The following is a 15,823-nucleotide window of genomic DNA, read 5'->3' on the forward strand; positions in this document are numbered from 1 at the left end:
TTGTTATTTTGTTCAGTTGATTTATTAAATGTATCATTATGGACAATTGCCACGCTGCACATTGGTCTGATCCTTGCGACTCCTCCTCTGAAGAAGAGGAATTCCGTTACAGATACTTTGAAGATTAAAAAAAAAGGATTCTACTTAATCAGGTAAAAAAAACTACTGAATGAGCCCAAAAACATGCTATGATTTGTATGATATTAGTGAAATCGTGAAAATGAGTTTGTCCTGGCTAATATTAGTAATGTGTGTCATGCTGTGCCTGGATCTCTGGTGCCAGTGAAGATCTCCTTCAGACAGCTGAACACCTGGTGGACCAGGTAGTGAGAGGCGTCCCATACATACTCCTGCAATCAAACACACAAATCTCAATGACAGGACAATACATATATCCAAATCGAGCACATTTATTTACTTATTTGCACATAATCAAAAAGAGTAAAGGCCCAAGCACAGAACCCTGAGGACTTCCACAAGATAAAAAGTTTGATGTCCATAAAATAATTCCTGTGTTGGTATTAAGATTGGGCAGTATCCAGATGTTCATGCCTTCATATCATTCCTTTACCATACCAGGTTGTGCAATATTACCGGCAGTGCACACAAGGGCTGCTATTTCATTTAAAACATAAAAAACAATAAATTCACAAAACAAATGCAGACAGAGATCTTAATCCAGGAGGGGATGGATTGTCTCTGGTGTAACCAAGAAGTTTGATCTAGCAAGTTAGCCACGTAGCTAGAATGTTAGCAAACCAAATGCATGGCTGGAGCCCTGACCTGGAGATAACTTATTTGGCACACCTTACATTTGAGTCATTTAGCAGAAATTACGGTTATGTACCTTGCTCAAGGGCACATTTACAGATTTTTCACCTAGTCGGCTAGGGGATTATAACCGGAGACCTTTTGGTTACTGGCCCGACGCTCTTATCCGCCAGCTAACTTATAGTTAGTTATAAGCAGTGGCCTAGCACCCCCCCCCCCCTCCTGAGCTGTGTACCCTCGGGACCTGTACCCTCCACATCTCTGCGGAGAGGCTATCGGTTTGTAGGGCCACTAGCTCCCAGCTACTGCCTGTCTCTCCATACCCCTCCCCTGTCTTACTGTTGGAGGAGCACAGATGTTTTACTCCAATGTATCACAGCAGGGCCTCTTAGACAGGCTGGAAGGCCACGGCACTGCCATCAGCACTCTCATTACCCCTGATAACACTGATCCTAATGACATTCCAACCACCAGATCTACATACTCTACTGTGCTATACACACCCAGGGAGGACAATAGAGGAAGACTTTCTCTACTGTACTATACACACCCAGCGAGAACAATAGAGGAAAGCGTTCTCTACTGTACTATACACACCCAGCGAGGACAATACAGGAAAGCGTTCTCTACTGTACTATACACACCCAGCGAGGACAATACAGGAATGCGTTCTCTACTGTACTATACACACCCAGCGAGGACAATACAGGAAAGCGTTCTCTACTGTACTATACACACCCAGCGAGGACAATACAGGAAAGCTTTCTCTGTATTGACAGTGACATTTACAGTCTCAAGGTCTGTACATGTGTCACTGTCATCTCAATTTTTTTTTGCGACCTGTGCGCACCTACGATGTCAACTTTAATCCATAGGCGAGGTTGTAGCAACCTCATGATGTGTAAAGGGAAAATTTGAGTATAATTTATTTCCCTAAACCTATCGATGTTACATTGAACTGGGGGAATGGAATATGAATGACAGTCATCCAACATGCTGTAATAGAAATAATGCCAAGCTCATGAAAAAATAAATGTCCTCCCTCATCATTAACGTCACTGACCGCCACTGCCCTGTGTGTACTGTAGGTGTTTGTCCTCCCTAGGAATCAGAGCGGAGCTAATTTCATCAGCTGATTTCTAATCAGAGCTCCCCAGGGGTGGCTAGACAATGAGGAGGGAGGGAGAAGGAAGCAGAGAGCATGACACAGCATTATTCTGACGGGCATCCCAGCTCATTGAGAACTCCTCAATGTATTCTGCGGCTCCAACTAAATGTGAGTTAATGTTTTTGGCACGACCACTTCGTGCTTTTTTCTTCACAGCATAAACACTCACTGCTCCCACCGTTGCTAAAAACAATAGGCTCACTATTAGCATTAAATAATTTCACCCACTAAAATATGCAGCTAGGTCAGATCAGAATCCTTCGGCTGTGCCTTCTGTGCTGCAGGGAGTGGGGCTAAAAGGGAGCCCTAGAGAGAGAGGTAAAGCAAAGCCTGCTTGGACAAGTCTATCTATGGGAGCTAATGTAAGGTGGACGAGAGCAGGTGCTGTTATTTTAGGCTGTGCTAAGTGCAAAGGAAAAAGTAGACTGTCATTCCCTAAGAATCCAACCATCCAGGTTAATAAAGGAGCAAGCTCGATAATGGGAGAGACTCTTCAAGAACATTATTTATTCATTGATAAAAACCAATGAATTTCAGCATACAGCTAAACCAGAGGTATTCAAGCAGGGGTACTCTGCCCTAGAAGTACAGCAGGGTGATTTTTTAAAAACATTTGTATTATTTCAATGTTATTATGACTATAGCTAGAAGCAAAATAATAAGCACATTTTTTAATGACATACCTAAATAGGAAAAGAGGAGAATGTTATTTCTAATGATGCCAACTTATCAATTTCTCAAGTCCTAATATTGGATCAATTATACTCATTGGAGCTAAATACACTCACTAGAGAGCTGACATGGGCTTTGAAAAAGTGCTGCTGGCAAGCTTTCTTGACTTAATTCATTTTTACCAACACATAGCTAACCTTTGTTTAAACAGCTACTATTAGCAAAAATGTTTGAAATTACCTTCCTATCTAATAGGATATGTTAGAGTTTACACCAACTCTTGTGGGGAGGTCAGTGTAGTGATGCAAAACTTAGTTCAAAATGCGTAGCGCATAGAATTAAAAAAGTATTGTCGGATATTATTCATCCTAAGCAGACATGTTTTTTTTTTTTACATGGACAAGACATTGGAGATAATATAAGACAAGTACTGCAAACAATGGAACACTATGAAAAATCTGGGAAACCAGGCCTGGTATTCATAGCTGACTTTGAAAAGGCTTCTGATCAAGTACGACTGGAATTTATATATAAATGCCTGGAATATTTTATTTTCTGAGAATCTCTTATACAATAGGTTAAAGCTATGTATAGTAACCTACTGTAGGTGTAAAATTGTAAATAATAGCTACTTCTCAGAGAGTATTAAACTGTCAAGAGGAGTAAAACATGTTGTCGGCATATCTATTTATTAAGGCCATCGAAATGTTAGCTATTAAAATCAGATCCAACAATATTATCAAGGGGCTAGAAATCCATGGCTTAAAAACAACGGTGTTATGGTACGCTGATAATTCATGTTTTCTTAAAAATCCACAATTTGGATCCCTCCACAGCCTCATAGAGGATCTACATGCTTTTTGTAACATCTCGCAATAAGGCCAGAGGAGGTGTGTGATAAGGCCAATATACCACGGCTTAGGGCTGGCCATACAGTGGGGAGACCAAGTATTTTATACACTGCCGATTTTGCAGGTTTTCCTACTTACAAAGCATGTAGACGTCTGTAATTTTTTTATCATAGGTACACTTCAACTGTGAGAGACGGAATAAAAACAAAAATCCAGAAAATCACATGTATGATTTTTAAGTAATTAATTTGCATTATTACACTTATTGCTATTATAAACTGGCTACCAACATAATTAGAGTAGTAAAAAGTAGTAAAAAGTTTTGTCATACCCGTGGTATACGGTCTAACAATACCTGTCTATTTGTGGAAAAATCACCCTTAGGCAGGTACATATAGTCATATCTCAGTTTACCTACTTGCTTATGTACCTGCCTACACCTTTTTTTTTTTTATAAAAGCAGAATATATTCAATTTTATTTGGAATGGCAAGCCAGACAAAATTAAACAGGACTATTTATATAATTAATATTATTTTGCAGAAATGATTAAAGATTAAAGCATTAGACCTCTCACTAAAGGCTTCAGTCATACAAAAGTTATACTAAAATCCGAAACTGGTTCTCTAGCAGATGAGTAAGAATGTCTCACTCCATGTTCAAGAATGGCCTTTTTCCCTTTATTCAGATTACAACCTCTCACTTTCAGATATTTGAAAATGAAATGTATCTCCAAAATATCGCTATTTTTAAAACAAGCCATATAAAGTTGATTGCAATTTCAGTTTAATCCACCTGAAAAGACAGAACAAATAAATACAACAAATAGTGGTTAAACTCAAATATACTAATTTATTTTAAAAATCATTCATTTTTTTTAAAGAAAGTATACAGGGGCAAGAAAAAGTATGTGAACCCTTTGGAATTACCTGGATTTTTTCAAATTGGTCATCACATTTGATCTGATCTTCAATTTAAGTCACAACAATACACAAACAGTGTGCTTAAACTAATAACACACAAATCATTGTATTTATCTGGTCTATATTGAATACATCATTTAAACATTCAAGTAGGTTGGAAAAAGTATGTGAACCCCTTGGCTAATGACTTCTCCAAAAGCTAATTTGAGTCAGGAGTCCGCTAACTTGGAGTCCAATCAATGACACAAGAGTGTGCAAAGCTGTCATCAAGGCAAAGGGTGGCTACTTTGAAGGATCTCAAATATACAATTTATTTTGATTTGTTTAAACCTTTTTGGTTACTACTTGATTCCATATGTGTTAGTTTTAGTTTTGATGTCTTTACTATTATTCTACAATGTAGAACATAATAAAAATAAAGAAAAACCCTTGAATGAGTAGCTGTGTCCAAACTTTTGACTGACTGTCAATCTGTCTGTGTATGGGGGATTGGAAATGCAGACAATTACATTGATGGAAGCTACAATCTGCAATATAAACATTTTTTTTAAGTTTTAAAAAATTGGGGCTCACATACTGTATGATGGGGTGTCCCTGGGTGGCCGGTTTGCCTGGGCATGGATCACTGGGCAAGAAAGGAGTGAAGACCCCTAACTGTTTTGACCTGTGTTAATTTTTACATTATTATTGGTAGGGGCAGGGCAATACGACCACTGGCACTGGCGCCCAGGCTGACTGAACTGCTGTGCGACCCCGCTGTTGACATCCTGGGGCAAATCGCAGGCCAGTAGGCTCACACAGGTGGCACCGATCATGTCCCGACCCAGGGCTGCAAAGTGCTGGAGACCATTACAGGAACCACCCTGAAAGAGAAAGCAAGAGAAAGAAAGATTAAGGGAGGGAGGAGATGAATCACTGGAGTGGATCACAGAACTGGTGGATGGAGACAAGTAGGCGGTGTGACATTGCTGGCATCTTTCGTTTCATTTCACAAGGACATAGCCCACAGATTGTCAATTTCTCAAGGTTCTCAAGTATCACTTAATTTGCAGTTAAACATTGAGTAACAAACCATTAAGTACCACTCCAATTACTACGCTAATTCCAAACAACATCTGGACCTCGACTTGTCATCAGAAAGTGAAATAGTGAGTGAGTGAGTGAGTGGAAATAGAGAAAGAAAAAGAGGGAGAAAAAGAACTAGAGGAAATAGAGAATGAAAAGGAGGGAGAAAGAGAACGTGACAGATTCAGTCCAGTCAATCAACCAGGCAGAGATTCCATGAAAAGCTCCTGAGAGAAGCATTGTGCAGCCTAACCACTCTGCGTGCTTTAAAATCATTAGTCTGCACCCCTGCTGGCCTACCCTCTACCTCCCTGAGCCAGCAAAGCAGAGCAAGGGGTGGCCAGAGACCAGCTTTGAAACCCACAGCGGACTCCACTGTCAAAGCACATCAAATCCACCGGGTTGAGACGGCGACAGGCGCTTCTTTTCCACCAGAAACAAGGCTCGGGGGACAAAATGGAAAGTGTCTTAATTTCCTTGTCAGTTATTCCAGGGCAGTAAATCAGCCAGCCAATTAAGGGGACAGTAAAAAGCAGATTAGTTTGGAAGCCATTCGTCTTACTCAACTGCACCGCTGTCCACTCTTGCAGGAAAAGCTGTTTTATTATTCATATGCTTATGAGCCCAGATGGTGCAGGCAGAGAGGAATCAACCCTAAGCCCGGGAAATTGGGTGAAAAAAATGGGAGAAAATAACTGACATAAATCACTTCAACTGTAGTATACTATTGGGGCGGCAGGGTAGCCTAGTGGTTAGAGCGTTGGACGAGTAACCGTAAGGTTGCAAGTTCAAACCCTTGAGCTGACAAGGTATAAATCTGTCGTTCTGACCCTGAACAGGCAGTTAACCCACTGTTCCTAGGCGTCATTGAAAATAAGAATTTGTTCTTAACTGACTTGCCTAGTTAAAGAAAAAAATTATACATTTACCTGTTTGTTACTGCGGAAGGTGGTAGAGCATGGGGATTAACTGTTTGTCAGGGTTAAGGATGTCACTGTTCTACTTCATGTGCTTGACCATGACATCCAATAGGTAGGTCGCCAGCTCCACCACCACTGTTTAGGGCCAATGGATCTCGTCCCCCAGCAAGGAGGGGCCAGGGCTATAGTATTTCTTTAAGTCAAACAGCATGGAAATGATTTCATATGTCTTCTACCTTAGAGTCTTTTGGTCAGTAGCTCAGCATATTCATTGTAGATATAGCTACGCTTGTCCAACATCTGGTTATGTCCCTTCACGCAGATGCAGAACTTGCTATGGACCCTCTTGCCCAGCTCCTTAGTCAGGATGTGGAGAGACTCCCCAGTGGGAGACAGGTTGAACAGACTCTGATCACAGACAAACATCAATGTTAAACACAGTGTTAGAGGATCCATGTATTAGGTTCATCATCTTTATCTATATTTTCTTACATGACTTTTAAGCTTATTTATGGCATCACATTTTAAGTATGTCACACTACAAAGTGACTAAATAAACCTCAACCCTGAACTGTAAATACAACAGACCTAAGGACCTAAGGTCATAGATACTGCTAGGAATCAGTGTGTTTAATCTGAAGGGTCCAGAACCTTTTGGAAAGCCAAATTCAACTTTGGAACATTGAGATTGATAGCTTTCAGAAAGGTAAGATTTAAACCAACAAATGTGTATATGACCCAAGGTCCAATATGGTGATTATATTCAGAGTTTTATGTTCTTGGGTCATGATGTCCACATAGTCCTTTTCATCCAGCAGACAGAAGTAGGGGTACACTCGTGCTGTCTAGAACCAAAAAGGGTTCTTCGGCTGTCCCTATAAGATACCACTTTGAAGAACCCCTTTTGGTTCCAGGTAGAACCCAAAATAGTTATATCTGGAACCAGAAAGGAATTTACCTGGAACCAAAAAGGGTTATCCAATGGGGACAGGCTCAGATGCCTTCTGGAACCCTTTTTCTAAGAGTGTAGAAGCTGAGTCTAATGGCCTTCAAGGTGCTGTTGGCCAGAATCATCATGCTCTTCCTCAGGGCCCCAAACAGGGTTTTGTATCACACTAACCTCTGCTCCGACCAGTAGATCCCTCTGAAACAGTCACATACACCACCGGCAGAACGTTCTCACTCTAAAACTGTACAGTACAGTAAAAAGATGCAATCTAGGACCTAAAACGGGTATTTGGCTGTCCCCGTCAGAGAACCCTTTGAAGATCCCTTTTCGGTTCCAGGTAAAACTATTTTGGTTCCAGGTAGAACCCTTTTGAGTTCAATGTAGGACCCTTTTGACATAGGGTTCTACATGGAACCCAATAGAGTTCTACCTGCAACCAAAAAGGGTTTTACCTGGACCCAAAAAGGGTTCTAATATGGAGACAGCCAAAGAACCCCTTTTCCTAAGAGTGCACTGTGTGTTTCTGGTGTATGAAAACATGATGAACTATGTTCCATAAGCAAGATATGCCTTGTAAATCTCAGGTACAGCTATGTCATGGTACTTTTTGGTAGTAATTTTACAGGCATGGATTATGGTAAGTATACTTGAAATTCATGGTAAGTGGTGAAATAAGTATAGCTAGATATAATTGTAATGGTTTAGCAGATAAGAAAATACGATCAATCATTAGCTGGCTAAAAGAGAAGGAAAATAATATCTATAACATAGTGCATTCTGAAAATATTATGACCCCTTGACTGTTTCCATATTTTGTTACATTACAGCCTTATTTTAAAATGTTTTTTTTTCATCTCATTATTCTACACACAATACCCCATAATGACAAAGCAAAAACAGTTTTTAAAAAAAGACAAGAAAAAGACTGAAATATGACATAAGTATTCAGACCCTTTACTCAGTACTTTGTTGAAGCACCTTTGGCAGCGATTACAGCCTCAAGTCTTCTTGGTATGACACTACAAGCTTGAAATACCTTTATTTGGGGAGTTTCTCCTATGCAGATCCTCTCAAGCTCTGTCAGGTTGGATAGCTGCACAGCAATTTTCAGGTCTCTCCAGAGATGTTCGATCGGGTTCAAGTCCGGGCTCTGGATGGGCCACTCAAGACAAGTCCCAAACCCACTCCTGTGTTGTCTTGGCTGCGTGTTTAGGGTCGTTGTCCTGTTGGAAGGTGAACCTTCGCCCCAGTCTGTCCTGAGTGCTCTGGAGCAGGTTTTCATCAAGGATCTCTCTGTACTTTGCTCTGTTAATCTTTCCCTCGATCCTGATTGGTCTCCCAGTCCCTGCTGCTGAAAAACATCCCCACAGCATGATGCCACCATCATGCTTCACTGTAAGGAGGGTATTGGCCAGGGGATGAGCGATGCCTGGTTCCCTCCAGACGTGATGCTTGGCATTCAGGCCAAAGTGTTCAATTTTGGTTTCATCAGACCATAGAATCTTGTTTCTCATGGTCTGAGAATCCTTTAGGTGCCTTTTGGGAAACTCTAAGTGAGCTGTCATGTGCCTATTACTGAGGAGTGGCCACTCTACCATAATGGCCTGATTGGTGGAGTGCTGAAGAGATGGTTGTCCTTCTGGAAGGTATTCCCATCTCCACAGAGGGACTCTGGACCTCTGTCAGAGTGACCATCGGGTTCTTGGTCACCTCCCTGACCAAGGCCCTTCTCCCCTGATTGCTCAGTTTGGCCAGACGGCCAGCTCTGTGAAGAGTCTTGTTGGTTCCAAACTTCTTCCATTTAAGAATGATGGAGGCCACTGTGTCCTTTGGTACCTTCAATGCTGCAGAAATGTTTTGTTACCCTTCCCCAGATCTGTTCATCGACACAATCCTGTCTCGGATCTCTGCGGACAATTCCTTCGACCTCATGGCTTGTTTTTTGCTCTGTCAACTGTGGGACCTTATATAGACAGGTGTGTGCCTTTCCAGATCCTGCCCAATCAATTTAATTTACTACAGATGGACTCTAATCAAGTTGTAGAAACATTTCAAGGATGATCCATTTAAACAGGATGCACCTGAGCTAAATTTTGAGTCTCATAGCAAAGGGTCTGAATACTTAACTAAAGTATCTTCTTTTTATTTGCAATACATTTGCAAAAAATGTCTAAAAACCTGGTTTTCGCTTTATCATTATGGGATATTGTCAGTTTCTCTCTAGGAGAGGTGGGTGTGGAGTCAGGCGCAGGAGAGAGCGAATTGCAAGAAAGGGCGTTTCATTTACAAGTCCAAAGAACAGGAACAGGACCACAACAGTAGCCACAAAACAACAGGAACGTAGTCCCGAAAAAAAACACCTGTTCAACAGAACAAACCAAAACGCAACCCAAACAAATGACAACTACACGGACACTCCCGCACAAAACCAAGAGGGTAGGGCAAGATTAAATACCCCCACTAATAACCTAAACTATACACAAGTGCACAACAAGATAGACAAAACCAATCGAAAAGAAAAGGGATCGGTGGCAGCTGGTAGACCAGCGACGACGACCCCTGAGCGCCGCACGAACAGGGAGAGGAGCTACCGTCGGTGGACTTTGTGACAGATATTGTATGTAGATTGATGAGGATTTTATTTCATCCCTTTTACAATCAGGAAAAAGTAAGGAAAATGTAACAAAAAGTGGAATACTTTCCGAAATGCACTGTACAGGAAACTCACTCTACATCTATAGGTTACGTTTTGTGGAACCTATTATCCTATTATTATGGTGGGAGATTATAATATGGTTTTAATCACTTCCATGGACCGTAAACAAAATCACAATCAATCACCATAATGCGCCTAAGGGATATAGTGGATATGTGGAGGCAAAAAAAACTGACCAGTGGGCTCCCGGGTGGCGCAGTGGTTAAGGGCTACTGCAGCGCCAGCTGTGCCATCAGAGACTCGGTTGTAACCGGCCACACAAAAAACTGACCTAGTGAGATATATGGAGGAGGCTTAATCAAGCTAGCTGTCTTGACTATTTTCTTGTGTCATTCTCGCTGACACCAAAAGTTTAAAAAAGTATTGATAGGAGACGATGCGATCGGACCACAATCTAATTGGCCTCCACATAATTCCTACAACATTTCAATGTGGATAGGGATATTGGAAATTGAAGCAAAGCCTACTGTTTGACAATTTGTTCTTATCTAAGACAAAATAATTTATCACATTTTTTCCGGCACAACATAGGTACACAGATCTCCTTATTTTATGGGACACTTTCAAATGTTCCTTTACAGACCTACAATTCAATACTCAAAAACGAAAGTAGTTTCGGTCAAAAGAGATTAGACTAATAAAGAAAATAGAGGAAGTAACAGAAAAGGTACAGTAGATAGCAATTTTTACTATGAGGCACAGAATAAGGAAAAACAAAAAGAACTGGACTAACTTATTAATGAACAATCAAGTGTAATTGATTACTAAAATGAAGTGAACTGGATGAAAATGTTACAAAAATGATCGGGGTACCTGCTCCTGCTGACTCCATGGATGGTGTGGAATCCTGTCAAGGTTGTGCGCTACTGGTGGAGAAGTCAGGTGCAGGAGAGCAGAGTTGTGAACAGGCACACACTTTATTTAGGCAGAGGCAATTAAACAGACAGACGCCACTGCGTCAAAACCTCCAGCCAAAGGTAAAAAGTGCAAGGCGCGAAACAGTCACAAAAATAAGCAAATGTATAACAATTAAACCTCCTTTGTGAAATACCACGGAATACAGGGGAAATGCCAGGCTGGGTGTAACACGAAACAAAAACAATTCCACACTGTCACTGCTGATGAAGGAGGAGGACCAAGGTGCAGCGTGGTGTGCGTACATTTTCTTTATTTACGATGACATTGACAAAAACAATAAACACTACAAACAAACCGTGAAGCTAAAGGCTATGTGCCCTAAACAAAGTCAACTTACCACAAACACAGGTGGGAAAAAGCGCAGCCTAAGTGTGGTTCTCAATCAGAGACAACGACAGACAGCTGTCCCTGATTGAGAACCATACCCGGCCAAAACATAGAGATAGAAAATCATAGAAACACAAAACATAGAAATGCCCACCCCAACTCACGCCCTGACCAAACCAAAATAGAGACATAAAAAGGATCTCCAGGGTCAGGGCGTGACACACACAAAGATATGGGGGGGAACAGAGGAATAAATACATGTAGTGTGATTAGGGAACGCCGCACGAACAAAGAGAGGAGCCGACTTCGGCGGAAGTCGTGACAATGACGGAGTCATCAATGATTCACCAAATTATATTTTGAAAGAGGAAGCCTACACCAGACAACTCATTTCTTAAATCGTATGAGCAAAACAATTTTCACTTTATTTGGAACACTATTCCAGATACATTTAAATGTGCCTATTTTTATAATGATATGAGTTTTTGGTGGCTGAAATTATTAAATTTTAAAGCATTAAAGCTCTCACTAAAAGCTTCACTCATACATAAGTTATACTTAAACTCAAACTGGTTCTCCAGTATATTACTAAGAAAGGCTCATCCTTTGTTCAGAAATGGCCTTTTTGCCTTTATACAAATTACAACCTCTCATTTTCGGTAAACCTTGTTCAAAGTATCGACCTTTCTTAAACAAGCTGTACAAAGCTGGTTAAAATGTCAATATCCTCCAAAAAATACTAATATTATGGTTAAACTCAAATATACTGATTGATACAAAAAACATTATTTAGGGGAGAGAGGATTTAAAAAAATTATACTTATGAATGATATTATGAATAGGAATGGTGGAGTTATGTCACACATGCAGCTATCGAAAATAAATGGGAACGTTTGCTCAATCGGGCTCCCGAATGGCGCAGCTGTCTAAGGCACTGCATCCCAGTGCAAGAGGTGTCACTACAGTCCCTGGTTTGAATCCAGGCTGTATGACATCCGGCCGTGATTGGGAGTCCCATAGGGCAGTGCACAATTTGCCCAGCGTCATCCGAGTTTGGCCGGGGTAGGCCATCATTGTAAATGAGAATTTGTTCTTAAAACTGACTTGCCTAGTTAAAATAAGGTTAAATACAGGGGGAGAAGGTAGGAATCTTGTTTGTCTGTCATATATTATAGACCAAAACAGGCTGAAAAAGATTGGCATAAGTAGAAAAATACACCAGTTTCATTAGAGGACAAAACATTTGAAAGCTGCGCCTAACAGGTTTGAAAATCGCTGGGAATTCCATGGCACATGGCGCATTCCCCCAAAACAATGTAAAGCGATTTGAGATCTAGAAAAAACACTATACAAATCCAATCCATTTTCATTTCAGTATCATTTATGATGATATAAACTATGGTTGTATTTCAGTGCATCACAAGTGTATTACTATAGTGTATTTCAGTGTGTCACTATTCCATACTGAATGACTATATTATATTTCAGAGTCACTATTCCATACTGTATTAATATAGTATATTTCAGTGTATTATTATAGTATTATTATTATTATAGTATTATTATTATAGTATATTTCAGTGTGTCACTATTCCATACTGTATTAATATAGTATATTTGAGTGTCATATTCTATACTGTATTAATATAGTATATTTCAGTGTGTCACTATTCCATACTGTATTAATAAAGTATAGTTGAGTGTGTCACTATTCAATAATGTATTATTATAGTATATTTCAGTGTCATATTCTATACTGTATTAATATAGTATATTTCAGTGTGTCACTATTCCATACTGTATTAATAAAGTATAGTTGAGTGTGTCACTATTCAATAATGTATTATTATAGTATATTTCAGTGTCATATTCTATACTGTATTATTATAGTATATTTCAGTGTGTCACTATTCCATACTGTATTAATAAAGTATAGTTGAGTGTGTCACTATTCAATAATGTATTATTATAGTATATTTCAGTGTCATATTCTATACTGTATTAATATAGTATATTTCAGTGTGTCACCATTCCATACTGTATTAATAAAGTATAGTTGAGTGTGTCACTATTCAATAATGTATTATTATAGTATATTTCAGTGTCATATTCTATACTGTATTATTATAGTATATTTCAGTGTGTCACTATTCCATACTGTATTAATAAAGTATAGTTGAGTGTGTCACTATTCAATAATGTATTATTATAGTATATTTCAGTGTCATATTCTATACTGTATTATTATAGTATATTTCAGTGTGTCACTATTCCATACTGTATTAATAAAGTATAGTTGAGTGTGTCACTATTCAATAATGTATTATTATAGTATATTTCAGGTGTCATATTCTATACTGTATTAATATAGTATAGTTGAGTGTGTCACTATTCAATAATGTATTATTACAGTATATTTCAGTGTCATATTCTATACTGTATTATTATAGTATATTTCAGTGTGTCACTATTCCATACTGTATTATTATAGTATATTTCAGTGTGTCACTATTCCATTATGTATTATTATAGTATATTTCAGTGTGTCTCTATTCCATACTGTTTACTATAATAGTATATTTTGGTGTTACTCCAGATGTGGCCTGACTATACATGTAGGTGGTCAGTCTGTTTACCATCTTGACCATGTGTGATGTGACAGGCTTCATGGACTTCCAGAGTGAAAGTTGATCGTGCTGGCCTGCTCCATGCTCAGCTGACGGCTGAATTTCTCTCGAAGCTCCTCCAGGCTGAAGGCCAGCTTGGGGTATTTAGCATCCGCCCTCTGAAACAAAAACACACAGATCAAAGGGTCTAGACGTGCCATTAACAGACTGGGGTCTCCAGGGACAGACTATTACCTTGCATACGGCATCACAGTAGAGACACACTGGAAAGAAGCATACATTAAACCTAATGAATATTATTAGAGTCAATATTAGATACATTCTGGTCTATTAATGGTTCCTTGTGGAGAATACACACAAAGCTTTGATACATTTTGGAATGCGTGTGTGCAAATTCGAGCATGTGTGTCCAGGCCGTGTGTGTACAGTCCTGGTTAAAGACAGCAGGTGTTTGTGTGTGTGTGTTCTGAATAATATGAGTGGTGATGGGGAGGGTTCTGTGAGGTCAGGGTGCTGAGCTGATTGAGGGACAAGCAGACAGATCTTCGTCTGCTGTAAACACACAGAGCATTACCCAGCATTAATCACTCGATGCTCAGCTCCACAAGACTGTAAAGCAAACAAAAAGCTCATTATGCTCGGCATAATAAGGTGTAGCTGCATCCTGTGTGCTCCATCAAATTGTATTACTGTGGGCTGGTACCTTGACCGATTGGCATTTCATTTCTGAAAATCGAATGATATGTCTTTACATAGGAGTATGGATATTCATGTTTACATATATAATTGGATGGCAACACATTGAAGGTCAGAGTAGCACTCTCTCTCTGTGAGATTGTGTGTGTGTTTGCAGTGTTTGGAGTGAAGGCACTAAATGGATTAAGGCTGGCCCACGCCACCATTCCCCCTTTGTCTGCAGTCACCTAACTAAGAGAGAAATAAGGAGGACACGAGGGCACAAATCTGAACTCACACAATCTCAATTATCAGCCAGTAGATATGCAAATTAACTTCCCTCCCGTGGCTAATTAAAAAAGAAATACGCTTATATCTTTACGTGCTGCTGCTTTAAGCTTTACCCGCACCTAAGGTCTGACTGGCACCCAATTAAAAAGCTTATAGAAAGTGGTGCATAAACACTGAGTGTACAAAACATTAAGAACACCTGCTCTTTCCATGACATAGACTGACCAAGGGAATTTAGGTGAAAGCTATGATCCCTTATTGATGTCACTTGTTAAATCCACTTCAATCAGTGTAGATGAAGGGCAGTGTCACGAGTCCGACCGAGGGTGTTTCCCCTTCCCGGGCGGGTGGCGCTCGGCGGTCGTCGTCACCGGCCTATTAGCTGCCACTGATTGTCTTTCCTCCCCCTCCTTGTATGTTTAGTGGTAGCACCTGTTTATGTTTAATTAGTTTGTCTTTATTAGACAGCCGGCCCGCCTGGTTGTTGTGCGGGATTATTTCAATGTAACCTTCGGCTCTGTTGTAAGAGGTACGTGTTAGGTGTTAGTGCCTGGTCGTGAGTTTTTCCATTGTACATTTTGATTCCCTGTGTTTGGGAACGTAACTTTTGTGAGCACCCTGTGGTGCGTTGGTGCTATTAAAAGACGCTGAACTCTGAACATTGAACTCTCTGTCTCCTGCATTTGACTCCACACCCACGACACCCGGAGCCTTACAGGCAGGAGACAGGTTAAAGAAGGATATTGAGCCGTGAGACAATTGAGACAGATTGTGTATGTGTGCCATTCAAAGGGTGAATGGGCAAGACAAAATATTTAAGTGCCTTTGAATGGGGTATGGTAGTAGGTTCCAGGTGCACCGGTTTGAGTCAAGAACTGCAATGCTGCTGGGTTTTTCACGCTCAACAGTTACCCGTGTGTATCAAGAATGATCCACCATGCAAAGGACATT

The 15,823-nt window shown here is 40.1% G+C and overlaps 1 pseudogene; it reads right to left on the reverse strand.

Annotated features, from left to right (window-relative positions):
* Positions 1-254: 254 nt before the first annotated feature.
* Positions 255-9,172, reverse strand: LOC139422361 (uncharacterized; annotated as a pseudogene).
* Positions 9,173-15,823: the final 6,651 nt, after the last annotated feature.

The sequence above is a fragment of the Oncorhynchus clarkii genome, chromosome 1 (genome assembly GCF_045791955.1).
Source record: "Oncorhynchus clarkii lewisi isolate Uvic-CL-2024 chromosome 1, UVic_Ocla_1.0, whole genome shotgun sequence".
In the NCBI taxonomy this organism is placed as follows: domain Eukaryota; kingdom Metazoa; phylum Chordata; class Actinopteri; order Salmoniformes; family Salmonidae; genus Oncorhynchus; species Oncorhynchus clarkii.